The sequence below is a fragment of the Notamacropus eugenii genome, chromosome 7, assembly GCF_028372415.1.
Source record: "Notamacropus eugenii isolate mMacEug1 chromosome 7, mMacEug1.pri_v2, whole genome shotgun sequence".
In the NCBI taxonomy this organism is placed as follows: domain Eukaryota; kingdom Metazoa; phylum Chordata; class Mammalia; order Diprotodontia; family Macropodidae; genus Notamacropus; species Notamacropus eugenii.
This window is the reverse complement of record NC_092878.1, coordinates 6,593,692-6,607,914: the sequence shown is the minus strand read 5'-3', so window position 1 is coordinate 6,607,914 and position 14,223 is coordinate 6,593,692.

Here is a 14,223-nt window from a genome sequence, read left to right as displayed (position 1 = left end):
TTAGTAAATACCTACTATGTGCCATACACTGTGCTAAATACAAATATTATCTCATTTGCTCTCACAACAACCCTGGGAAGGAGGCATGGTTATTATCCCCATTTTACAGATGAGGAAACTGAGGCAGAGACTGAGTGACCTTCCTGGAGTCACACAGCTAGTAAGTTTCTGAGGCCCTATTTAAAATCGGATGAAAGCGTACTTTTAAAAATTTTCATTGTTTTTCTTCTTTGTGTATGTGTGTGTGTGTGTGTGTGTGTGTGTGTGTGTGTGTATGACAGAGAGAGAGAGAATTTGCCTTTACAACATGGCTAATATGAGAATATGTTTTGCTTGACTTCCCACATGTAATCGATGCCCTCTTGCTTGCCTTCTGTGGGAGGGGTAAGAGAGAGAGAGAATTTAGAACTCAAACTTTTAAAAAATGAATATTTAAAAATTGACTTTTAATTGGGAAATGTCATAAAATAAATACATAAATATGTATATTTTGTTAAATTGGCCTCCCAAGGGGGCGCACACGGGGGATGCCTGCTGTTCCAAAGCAGTTGTCCACGGTCTTGTGACTCCCACCCAGCAGCCAAGCAGAAAGGGGCTGCCTTTCCATCATCTCAGCCATAACCTGGTCTCCCAGCTGACCACCCACTACCAAGTTTAAGCAGAAAGTACAGCAAAGCTTCAAAAGAAAGAAAAACCCCATGGGATGAGGGAAGCAGAGACTTTTCCAAGAAAGTTTAGTTTTCTCCTCTCTTTTCTGGGAATGCCTCTACTTTCCAGGGGCCCCACCTGAAGTTCTCCCACTCTCTCAAATCCCCTTTCTTGCTGCAGACCATGTGGAGGTATTAGGGAACTTCCAGGTGTGGGATCCCCTGTTGCCCTTCCCAGTACACTGACAAGTCTAGACCAAAAGAAAGTTTGAAAGACCAAAAGAAGGCAAAAGTTCTTCTTTTTCTATGTAAATAATATTTTATTTTTTCCAGTTATGTATAAAGATAGTTTTCAACCTTCATTTTTTTATAAGATTTTGCATTCCAAATTTTTTTCCCTCTCTCCTTCCCTCCCCTCCCCATGACAGCAAGCAATCGAATATAGGTTATACATGTACAATCAAGTTAAACATATTTCTACATTAGTCACGTGTGAAAGAAGAAACAGAATAAAAGAGAAAAACTCACAAAAAACAAACAAAGTCAAAATAATAAGCTCCGATCTGCAGTCAGATTCTGAATGAGGACAGCAGTTTCCATCATGAGTCTTTTCAAATTGTCTTGGATCACTGTATTGCTGAGAAGAGCTGTCAATCATAGCTGATAATAGTTACAATGTAGCTGTTCCTGTGTACAATGTTTCCTTGGTTCTGCTCACTTCATTCAGCATCAGTTTATGTAAATCTTTCTAGGTTTTTCTGAAATCCACCTGCTCATCATTTCTTACAGCACAAGAGTATTCCGTTATATTCATATACCACAACTTATTCAGCCATTCCCCAACTGACAGCATGCTCTCTAAACCCAATTCTTTGCCACCACAAAAAGAGCTGCTATAAATATTTCTGTATATGTAGTCTTCCTTGGCAGGTAGACTCCCCTTTTTTATGATCTCTTTGGGATACAAACCTAGTAGTGGTATTGCTGGATCAAAGGGTATGCACAGTTTGATTGTCCTATGGACATAGTTCCAAATTATCAGGGTTGTATCAGTTCACAACTCTACCAAGGATGCATTAGTGTTCCAGTTTTCCCACATCTTCTCCAAATCATTTTCCTTTCCTGTCATAGTAGCCAATCTGATAGGTGTGAAGTAGTACCTCAGAGTTGTTTTAATTTGCATTTCTCTAATCAATAGTGATTTAGAGCATCTTTCATTTGACTATAGATAGCTTTAATTTCTTCATCTAAAAACTGCCTGTTCACATATTTTGACCATTTATTAATTGAAGAATGATTTGTATTCTCTAAATTTGGCTCAGTTCTCTATATATTTGAAAAATGAGACCTTTATCAGAAACACTGTTTGTGAAAATTGTTTCCCAGTTTCCTGCCTTCCTTCTAATCTTGGTTTGTTGATTTTGTTTGTGTAAAATCTTTTTAATTTAGCATGATCAAAATTATCCATTTCACATTTTATAATGTTCTCTTATCTCTTGTTTGGTCATGGATTTTTCCCTTCTCCATATAAATGACAGGTATTATGGTATTAACCTTTATGTCTGAATCATGTATCCGTTCTGACCTTATCTTGGTATTCAGTGTAAGATGTTGCTCTATGACTAGTTTCTGCCCATACTATTTTCCAGCTTTCCTGGCATTTTTTTATTAGTCAGTTCTTATCCCAGAAGCTGGAGTCTTTGGATTTATCAAACAGTAAATCACTATAGTCATTTACTACCATGTCTTGTGTACTTAGTCTATTCCACTGATCACCACTCTATTTCTTAGCCAGTATCAAATAATTTAGATGATTGCTATTTTATAATATAGTTCTAGATCTGTTACAGTTAGGCCATTTCCTTTTGCATTTTATTTCATAAATCTTTATATTCTTAACCTTTTGTTCTTCCAGATAAATTTTGTCATTATTTTTTTACAAGTCTATGAAATATTTTTGATGATTTGATGGTTATGACACTGAATTAGTAAATTAATTTAAGAGGAATTATCATTTTTATTATATTAGCTCAGGCTACCCATGAGCAATTGATATTTTTCCAGTTGTTTAAATCTGACTTTGTTTGTATGAAAAGTGTTCTGTAATTGTGTTCCTATAATTCATGGGTTTGTCTTGGCAGGTAGACTCTCAAATATTTCATATTGTCTAAAGTAACTTCAAATGGAATTTCTCTTTCCATCTTTTTCTGGTGAGCTTTGTTGGTAATAGATAGAATGACTGGTGATCTATATGGATTTATTTTACATCCTGAAATTTTGCTAAAATTTTTATTTATTTCAACTAGTTTTTCAGTTGATTCTCTAAGATTCTCAAGTATATCCCCATATCATCTGCAAAGAGTGATAGTTTGTTTCCTCTTTGCCTATTCTAATTCCTCCAGTTTCTTCTTCTCTTAGGGCTAAAGCTAACATTTCTAGTGGTCATAGTGGGCATCCTTGTGTCACGCCTGATCTGATTGAGAAGGCTTTTAGCTTATCCCCATTACGTATAATAGTTGATGATGATTTTTGATAGATGCTACTTATCATTTTAAGGAAAACTGCATTGATTCCTGTGCTCTCTAGTGTTTTTAGTAAACATGAGTTGTGCATTTTTTCAAAAAGCTTTTTCTGCGTCTGTTAAGATAATCATATGATTTCTGTTGGTTTTGTTATTGATATGGTCAATTATGCCGATAGTTTTCCTAATATTGAACCAACTCTGTATTCCCAATATAAATCCTACCACATCAGAGTTGCATTATCCTGGTGATAAATTGCTACAATCTTTTTGCTAATGTTTTATTTAAAATTTTGGCATCAATATTCAATAGGGAAATTGATCTATAATTCTCTTTCTCTGTTTTGACTCTTCCTGGTTTAGGTATCAGCACCATATTTGTATCATAAAAAGAATTTGGTAGGATTCAGAAGGCAAAACTTCTGAGGAAAGTTAAGAACCCGAGAGATTGAAGAGGCAGAAGTAGCTCCAGGAGGACACAGCAGGGATGGAGGAGCTGACTCTCTTTTCTCATTTCATTTTCTCCCTCAAAGACCAATCAAACTGGGTTCTGAGGGGAGGGACCTTCCCGGTCTGTCACTTCCCCAGGTGGGTTCTTAGGCCATAGCTCTCAGCAACTGATCTCAGTTCATCAGGCTTGATCTACTGGAGGAAATTAGGACTCCATCAAGCTACTACTTTGTCACCAGATCTCTTGGTTGCTACTGAACCCCTTCCTTGCCACCAGATCCTGCCTCTTGGTTTCTTTTTTTCTTTTCCTTTTCTTTTCTTTTTGTGTACCCCAACTTTAAATTTTTAATTATTTTTATTGAAATCTCTTATTTTTTATCACATGAGTTTTCCTTTATCACATGAGTATATCCTTTTCCTTGTTGTTTTGTTCATCCATCGCTGCCAAAGAAGACCACGCCATCAGAGACATGATGACATGACTTGCACTTGACTTTGTTTTGAGTGAGGGAGGGCTATGCAGGTCTCCAGCCTCACTTCTCCTCCACATCCATCTGAATCCAGTGACCAGATATTCATCAGGATGACTGAAGATGGTCCAGGATGCAATGGGAGATCTTGGCCCCTTTAGGCCAAGGTCTATTCAGGTATTCACTTAGGGTGAGGTAATGCCCATTCAGTGAATAGGCCTGTTTAAGAAGTAGTCAGGGGATGGCCCTTCTAATGAGGCAAAGAAAAATAACTACCTCAGGCTGGGAGGGAAACAGCAACAGTTACTATTGATAATCACTGTTAAACCAGGAGGGTCCAGAAAACAGCCTTTAAGCGGAGCTTGGGCAGGGGTCTAGTGTTGTACAATCTATGAGCTTCAGAGTGCAGCAGGTTTAGGGTTTTGGGCAAGGCAAGGCAAGGAGCAAAAAGCCATAGCTTATAACAAATAGTAAAAAAGTAAGAGAAAAAACAATTCAACAAGACTAATCAACCCTTCAAACAAGTCTGACCCTATATGTACTATTCTGCACTCATATTTCCTTATCTTTGCAAAAAAAGACATTCTTATACCTCTTCTTTTGAGCCAAACTTGGTCATTATAATTACATATCATTTGGTTTCAATTATTTTTTGGTTTGTTTTGTAATTACTACTGCTTCTCTTGTGCATATGGGCATAGAATTAAATTTGGAAGAAACCTGAGTCTATCTGCTTCAGTTCTCTCATTTTACAGATGAGGAAACTAAGACCAGAAAGCTTAAGTGACTTCTCAAATGTCATCTGCTTCAGCTGTATTTGACACTGTTGATCACCTTTTCCTCCTGAATACTCTCTTATCTTCAAGTCTTTATGATAGTACTGGCTCTCCTCTTTCCTATCTGACTGTTCCTGATCATCCTCCTTTGTTGGCTCATCATTAGTATTGTGCTCCCTAACTAGAAGTATTCCCCAAAGTTCTGTCTTAAGCCCCCTTCTCCTCTTCCTCCTCACTTTCTCTCTCGTGGTATCCTCTTCAGCTACAATGGGTTAAACAATGATCTCTATGCAGATGATTCATAGATAGATAGATAAATAGATAGATAGATAGATGATAGATAAATAGATAGATAGATAGATAGATAGATAGATAGATAGATAGATAGATAGATAGATAGATTAGATAGGCAGATCTGTTTCTATATCCAGTGATAGTCTCTACCCTATTAAACATTTCACACTAATCACTCGGCAGATATCTCACTACATCCAGAACTGAAGTGATTATCTTTCCCCAAAAATTGTCCCCTCTCTTAAAGTATTTATTTCAGTTGAGGTCATCACCATCCTTCCAGTCTTCCAGATTTATGACTTTGTCGTTATCCTTCATTCTTTCCTTCCTAATAATAATTTAAATATCAGAGGTCCCCAGGGCAAGAGCGGGGTGGGTTGATGGAAGAGAGGTGAGGTAAGGAGATGAGAAGATAGGAGAGTCATGATGGGAAGCTTATTGCAACTGAAGACTGGAGTAGTTTGCTCTTTCCCCTCCATATTCCCCTCCTCTAAAAAGCTCCTTTCACTAACCACCTGGTTGCAGGTGAAAATCTACCATGTTCCTTGGAACCTTAGAAGGTTAGTTCCAGAACTCCTCCATGATTCCCTCTCACATTAGGGGTATGGATAAACCAGGGCTTCTTTCTCCTACCATGAAGGTAAGTTAGTTATTTTTGGAAAAGCCAAAGAAGATGTTCCCAAAACCTCGCCAGTGGGGCTAAGGTGGAAGCAAGCCTTTTTGGGTGGACTTGAACTATATTGAAGCAGCTTTCTGTCCACCTAAGAACATTAAAAAGTCCTGTCCACACAGACTTCAGGCCCTTCAAGCTTAGCATATATTTTAGAAGCATGGAGATTCAAGTCTGCCAGAGGTGAGTGCTGCATTCTTGTTGAGTATACTTTCTATGCCATAACTAAATTAACTCCTGCTAAATGACATACCGATGTTTCATTTCGTCTCAATATCAGGGACACAAACATGAGTCAGGGTGAACATGATACAGGGATAGGGTGGGGTACTTCTGACTCAATGGACCAGCTCCCAAATCATCATCACCTTAATCTAGAATTGGCAGCTTAGTTCCTGACTCCCTCCCAGCCTCCTTATTCCTCTAGTTCTCTTCCATTCTCTTTTGTATCATTTTCCCATTTTGTTATCTCTAACAGTAGAGTTCCAAAACTTCAGCTGCCAGCCTTCCTCTTGTTGACAACTTTCCAAGCTTCTCTATAAAGCATTTGTGAAAAAGCAAACAGAACTAAAACACAAACATATTCTAGATAAACCCCCATGTATTTTCATTTCATGAATCTTGCATTTCATTTCTGTCTGGATCCAATGCAATTGATGGTATAACCAGCACCTCCCTTGGTGTCCCAAAGTAAGAGAAATGAATTGTTGTATTGAATAAAGTACTTTTGATGTTCTATTAAGTTTTCCAATGGGATTCTTACTAGAGAGATTATAATTAGTTATTAACAACTGTAACAGACAAGTAGGAGAACAGATAGTCCACATTTTTAAGAATATATCCTAAAATTCTCCAGCTGCCATACTTTAAAGGCAATGGTGGTAGGTTGAAGGGGAAACTACACATGTGTGCAACATCAAGCTACTCAATTTTCCTCCTTTTTCTTTTTTCTCTCTTTCTTCCTCTTTTTGTAGTGCATTAGATTATGAGCTCTTTGAGAATAGGGACTGTCTTTTGACCCTTTTTTGTATCCCCTGTGCCTTGCCCAGTGCCTGGCACATCTTACTCAGTCATTCAGTCCTATCTGACTCTTCATGATCCATGGACCAAAGCATACCAGGCCTTTCTGTCCTCCACTCTCTCTTAAAGTCTGCTCAAGTTCATGTTCATTATTTCATTAAGGCCATCAATATATCTCATACTCTGCCATCCCCTTCTCCTTTTGTCTTCAATCTTTTCCAAATCAGGGTTGTTTGTTTTTTTTTTTTCCCAATGAATCCCATCTTCTCATTATGTGGCTAAAGTATTTAAGCTTCAGCTTCAGTATTTGCCCTTCCAATGAATTGCCTGAATTAATTTCTTTACATATTTCATAATCTGACCTTCTTACTGTCTAAGGGACTCTAAAAAGTCTTCTCTAGCACCACAATTTGAAAACATCAATCCTGCAATGCTCAGCTGTCTTGATAGTCCAACTCTCACAGCTATATGTTGTTACTGGAAAAACTACAGGTTTGGTCATAGGTCCCTTTATCAGCGAGGTGATGTCTCTGCTTTTTAATATACTATTCATATTTGCCATCATTTTCCTTCCAAGGAGTAAGGGTATTTTAATTTCATGGCTGCAGTTGCCATCTGAAATGATCTTTGAGTCTAAGAATATAAAATCTGACACTGCTTCCAGTTCTTTTCCCTCTTTTTTGCCAGGAAGTGATGGGACCAGTTGCCAAGATCTTAAGGTTGTTTTGTGGTTTTTTTTTTTATGTGAAACTTCAAGACAGCTTTTATACTCTCCTCTTTCACCCTCATTAAGAGGCTTCTTAATTCCTCTTCTCTTTCTGCGTTTAGAGTGGTACCATCTGCGTATCTGAGATTGTTGATATTTCTCCTAGCAACCTTAATTCCAGCTTTTGATTCAGCCAGTCTGGCATTTCACATGACGTAAGGTAACAATATACAACCTTTTCATACTCCTTTTCCCATCGAACAAATCAGTGGTTCCATGTTTGGTTCTAACTGTTGCTTCTTGGTTCACATACAGGTTCCTCAGGAGACAAATAAGATAATTTAGTACTCCCATCTCTTGGAGGACTTGACATATTTGGTTGCGATCCATGCAATCAAAGGCTTTAGTGTAGTCAGTGAAGCAGAAGTAGATGTTTTCTTGGAACTCCCCTGTTTTCTCCATGATCCAGTGAATGTTGCAATTTGGTCGCTAATTCCTCTGCCTCTTCAGAAACCAGCTTGCTCTTCTGGTAATTCTCAGTTCACATATTTCTGAAGTCTAACTTGCAGAATCTTAAGCATAACCTTGCTGGTGTGTAAAATGGAGGTAATTGTTCAATAATTTGAACATTTCTTGACATTGCCCTTCTTTGGGATTGGGACATAAATGGGTATTTTCCAATCCAGTCACCACTGCTGAGTTTTCCAAATTTGCTGACATATTGAGTGCAACACTTTATCAGCACCATCTTTTAGAATTTTAAATAACTCAGCTGGAATTCCATCACCTTCACCAGGCTTATTATCAGCAATGCTTCCTAAGATCCATTTGACTTCATTCTTCAGGATGCCTGTCTCTAGATGGGTGACAAACACCATTGGGGTTATCCTTGGTATTAAGATCTTTCTTGTGTAATACTTTTGTGTATTCCTACCATGTCTTCTTAACTTTTTTGCTTCTGTTAAATTCCATGTACCTGATACATAGCAACTGCTTAATAAATACTTATTGATTGATTGGTTGAAGAAGGAGATAATACCGTGCACGAATGAAGAGAATGAATCTAGTTAAGCCAGACTGAAGGTATTAGGCTAAATGGGATAAAACTGAGGCTTCCTATTTTCTAAATTAGGACTTAACTCAGGCATCATCTGGGCAACATCGCAAAATAGTCTCTGTCTCTGTCTTTTTCCGAACCCTTAACGAGTGCCTTTTACAACAATGCTGCTTAGGTAAGTCTAAAAAATTATACTCTTAACACATCAGGTTCTCCCTCCGGGATTTTGGACAAGCCACTTAATCTCTTTAGGCTTGAATTTCTGAATCCGTAAAATGAAGCTCTTTTTGCGATGGCAAAAAAAAAAAAACAATCCTGGAAACGAAGGGCTTGCCCATCAGTTGGTAAGTGGTTAAACAGACTGGTGTATGAATGTAATGGAATACCCTTGTGCTAGAAGAAATAAGGCAAAAAATGGTTTCAAAGAGACATGGAAACACATGCAGGAATTTGTGCAGAGTGAAGTGAGCAGAGCTAGAAGAACAATTTGTTTTATAATATCAACATTACAAAAACAATTTGGAAGAATGATCATATAATGAGCAGTCATGATTCCAGAGGACTGATAGGTCAAAAACACTGCCCATTTCATGTTCTAGAGAATAAGGAATGTAATTTGGGGATATGACCAACATGGAAATGTTTTGCTTAACTACTTATGTAAAGGAGTTCTGTATTTCTTTCTTTCTCTCTTCCTTTTCTTTCCTTACTTTTTTCTCTCTCTACCTTCCTCTTTTCTTCCTCCCTTTCTCCCCTCTTCTTTATTTCTCTCTCTTTACGTCCTTTCTACAATGGGTTGGAGAGCTAGGAGCGAGAAAAGATGAATATTTAATAACAAAAATCACATATTCACACACAACAGGGGTGGGGGAGAGTATGTTTACACGTATCCACATACACCACACACAAACGTACATATATTCTTTTTTTGTTTTCCTGAAGCATGGACAAGGATGCTAGATTTCATGACCCATTCCTTCTAGGTATAAAATTGTATTACATCTTCCCTCTCTGCCCTGCCCCATAACCTGCCTGCCTGTGCACTGTCTCCCCTACTCCCACCCATGTCCTCTAACTTCCTATTCTTAGCTAGTCATTGATCTGATAATCTGCTTAAAGTAATTAACGTTAAGGTGCAAATGAGACATCCTGAGGGGGAAAGAGATTTACATTTTTAAAGAGAATCTTATTAAACCAAATTAATATCTAATTACTGTCTTCATATTTTTAAAGTCTTCAAGCTTTACAAATTGCTTTCCTTATTTCCACCTTAGTGGAAGGTAATTACCATTTTACAGATGAGGAAATTGAGGTTCCTCAGATGGGGGAGGTTAATCAGTTTACTCCAGGTCATATAACTAGGACCTAGAACTTGCAACTCACATATTATACCTCCAAGTCTAGTGTTTTGTTTTGTTTGGTTTTTTCCACTCTGACACACTACCTATAAATAGGTAGATAGCTTTGTGGAGGAAGATATTTTTGGGTCTGGGTTCGTTGCCCAGTCAGCCCTCTGAGGGAAGTCCCTGATTACCAGGGAGTAAAATACATAGAATTAGCACTGCAGACTCCTTCCTTCCACCCTTGCCCTCCTCATCTTTGTAAGCAGAGCTCCTGGTGATGAGAAAAACCAAAGATCTGTCCCTTAGACAGATTTCAGTGGTTGGCCCAGTGAACTGCACATGTTCAGAACTATAAATTGTGGATCTGAGAGGTCAGTGAATCTCCTATTTAGGCTTAATCTTTACCTTTCCATCCTTATATCTGAGTCTAGATTGTGTATTTGCTCAATGCAGGAGAAAAGAAACATTCCTGGAAGAATCGAGGTGTTGGGAAATAATGGTTTGAAAGACAGTGATCTCTTGGCATGATTAGTATTTTTTGGCTGGGCTTGGGTAGTTCATAGGATCCTCATTTTAGGGCTGAAAGGGAACTTTGAAGTTTTTAAGTTTCACCTCTCCTTTTAACATGTGGAGAAAATGATACCTAGAGATGCCCAAGGTCACACAACAGGTAAGCAAGACTTTCCTGAATGCCAGGCAGACTGTTCTATCCACTACACTTTCATACCCGTATCTTAGGTCCCCAAAGTATCCTTCCTTGGAAGAACAAGGATCCAGTTGGTCCAGTAGAAAGAGGACTTGTTATGGAATCACAGGACATGCATGCATTTGGCTCTGGGCTCTAATGCTAATGATATATGTGAATGTGCATAGGTTACTTAACACCATTCCTCAGTTTTCTTCTTTGAAAAATTGAAGAGGTTAGACTAGAAGGTCTCTGAGGTCTCTTCCATTGATAGACATATGCATGCAATCATTTAACATTTAAAGGGTTGCAAAGTGTTTTTCTGATTACAACTCTAAGGTAGGTAAGGAGAATATTTTTATCCCCATTTTACAGAAGAAGAAACTAAGGCTCAGAAAAGTTAATGGACTTGCTTAAAGCCCTACAACTAGCAAAAGTGAATAACCTCTAAGGCCTCTTCTAGCCCTAAACCCTGAGTGTCAAAAACAAGATTCAAATCTGTATGTCGTTCCTCCAAGGTCACTGTGCTATCCACTCTACTTCAGCAGCCTTTTGAGAACAATTTGTAATCCCTAATGCCCCCTGAACCATGACATCTGTTGTTGTTCAGTCATGTCTGACTCTTTGCAACTCCTTTGGGGTTTTCTTGGCAGAGATACTGAAGTGGTTTGCCATTTCCATCTCCAGCTCATTTTATAGATGAGGAAACTGAGTTAAGTGACTTGCCCAGGGTCACACAGCTAGGAAGTCTCTGAGGCCAGATTTGAACACAGGAAGAGAAACCTTCCTGACTCCAGACCCAGCACTCTATCCACTGTCCCACCTGTCTGTCATAAACACAGAATTGCCAAGACACAGAGTCAATGAATCTTAGTATGAACTGAGTTATTTTATAGTAACTAGTGAATAATATAATAGTATGGTAGCATAATAAGCTAGTATGACATAATGATAATAGCTAATATAATAACCCATCATTTGACCATTTTTAGAGGTAGCCACTTGGCACAGTACCTAGCTCATTCAGCCTAGAGTTAAGAAGACCCAAGTTCAAATCAAGTCTCAGATACTTACTAGCTGTGTGACCTTGGGCAAGTCATTGACACCCTCAATTTCCTCAGTCTATAAAATAGCGCTACCAACTCCCAAGAATGTCATGAGAATAGAATGAGGTAATATTTGCAAAGTGCTTTGCAAAACTTGAAAGACTCTATAAATGCTAACTATTTATCATTATCATTTCTATTCTCAGTAAGGAAAATGGGGGCCCACAGAGTGACCTGTTTGTCCCAGGTTCATGCACTCTTTTAAAAACAAATTTAGTTTCTTATGAATTTAATAATCATTAACAAACACAAACATTTCAATATATTTTTGAAAGAGGCAAATAAGGAAATAATAAGGAATATGTTATTATTATAAGGAATACATTTATTCCTTATATAAGGAATATGAAATTCCTTACATATAAGGAAAACATTTAATAAAGGTTTGTGGATTGATAAATTTAACAAGGTATTAACAGAACTACTCTTGCAGTTTTTTTTCTTCTGTTCATTAAAATGTTTTATTAAATGGTCTTTTGGGGGTATCTATCACTGCCTACTAATCTACCAAACGAATCTACTAATCTGAACGAGGTAGCTACCAAAACAAATATGTCTAGTTTAGCAAAACAAATTAACACATTGGCCATGTTTAAGAATATAGACAGATCCATTTCTGCATTTCTAGTCCAGTATTTCTCCATCAAATGGTGGGAGGTATGTTTTATGGACAATATCTTGAAGTCATTTTTATTCACGTGATGTATCCCCAAAGTGTAACCTGACATCAGTGCTCAGAGTTTGGGTTCCAAGCAGGGGTACCTCAGCACCTGATGATATGCTACAGGAAACTCTGAAGGGAAAGCAAGACGTGAAGTTGGAAACTCTAGAAGAGGGTGAGAGGTGGATGTCTTATTTTTTACTGTCCTGGATAATTTTGAAGAGCCTTACTGACTATTCCAGACCTGAGCTTAGTCTCTCTCAGTTCCTGACAGAGCTCAACTTAGGTATTCTATCCTAAGCAGGGTAATAGGAGATGAGGATTTGATCATCCTCTATTAAAGTAAACGTTTGTATAAAGCAGCAGCTCAGATATCTCAACCTTCACCTCTCTGTCTCTTTGTCTGTCTCTGACTCTGTCTTTCTGTGTCTCTATCTTGTCTCTTTCAGTCTCTATCTCTGTCTCTGTGTCTACGTCTCTCTCTAAACCATCTATCTCTGTTTGCCCCTGTGTCTCTATCTTGTCTCTTTCTCTCTATTTCCATTTTGTCTCTCTCTGTCTCTCTATCCCTATCTGCCTCTACTCTTTCTCTCTGTATCTCTCTCTATCTTGTCTCTCTCCATCTCTCTGCCTATTTTTCTGTGTTTCTGACTTGTATCTCTATCTCTGTCAGTGTCTGATTCTGTCTCTCTATGTCTCTGTCTTATCTCTTTCTATCTCTGACTCTCTGTTTCTCTCTGACTTGTCTCTCTCTGTGCGTCTGTCTTTGACTACGTCTTTCTGTGTCTCTACCTCTTTATGTCTCTCACTGTCTTTCTCAGTCTCTTTCACACACACATACACATAGTCACACTGACATTCAGCATTCAGAAAATAATCTTTCCCTCCTTGGAACATTCATAACAAATTGTTCTTTTCTCTTACACCCTGGTCTGTCTTTTAGAGTAATGTATGTTTACGTGTCCAGTGTAGTAGATGGTGGGCAGCTGTGGAACTGAGGGAGTCCTACCCCTTACACATACCAGCTGCTCACCTGAGGGCAGGTGATTTACCTTCCGGTGTCTCCTGCAACTCTCCAGGATTAGCTACAAATGAATTGTGGGTCAGGAGAGGGCGTTTCCATACTGGGTATTCGCCACACTGATGAATCACAGTTTCCTGTCCCCCACCCCCACACATCCCCAATTTTTTTTTCATATCTCTTCTCAGTAGATGATAAGCTCCTTGAAGTCAGGGACTGCATCTCATTTAGCTTTGCACCTTTAGGGTGTCTAAGGTAAGTGCCTAACACATAGTAGGAGGTTAATAACATTTTTGACATTTCAGTATTTTATGACCTACGAGGAAAGGGTTAAGTAGGGATGCGATGGTAAAGAATAGTCCAGTCCTGTCACCCTAGTGGGATTAAAAATAAGATGCCCCCTCCTGCCAAAGTCCCACTCAGAGTGAACCAGCAGACTCTGCCTCACCCTTCTTGAAAGCAGTGGTGAATCAGCTGCTATTTAGAGTGAGACAGGGCCTGAGGTTATACATTTTCTTTTGGCTCAGACAACCTGGACTAATTCTGTCTCATCCTTTGTGGTTGGGTCATCTTGATGAAACTGAATTAGTGGGAGAAAACAAAAGGAGGAGAAAGATCCTTGTTTTCCCCAGTGCTAATTTCTACCATGTTAAATATGGCTGCACTAGCCAATGACCATGGAGCCTGGTGTCTATGATTAGCCATTTAACTGTGTGATAATTGTGAGCTAAACAGAGTAAAGTGTTTACAACAAACCCCTCAGTTAGGAGAGGGAGGCTTCCTCCAATTACCTTCT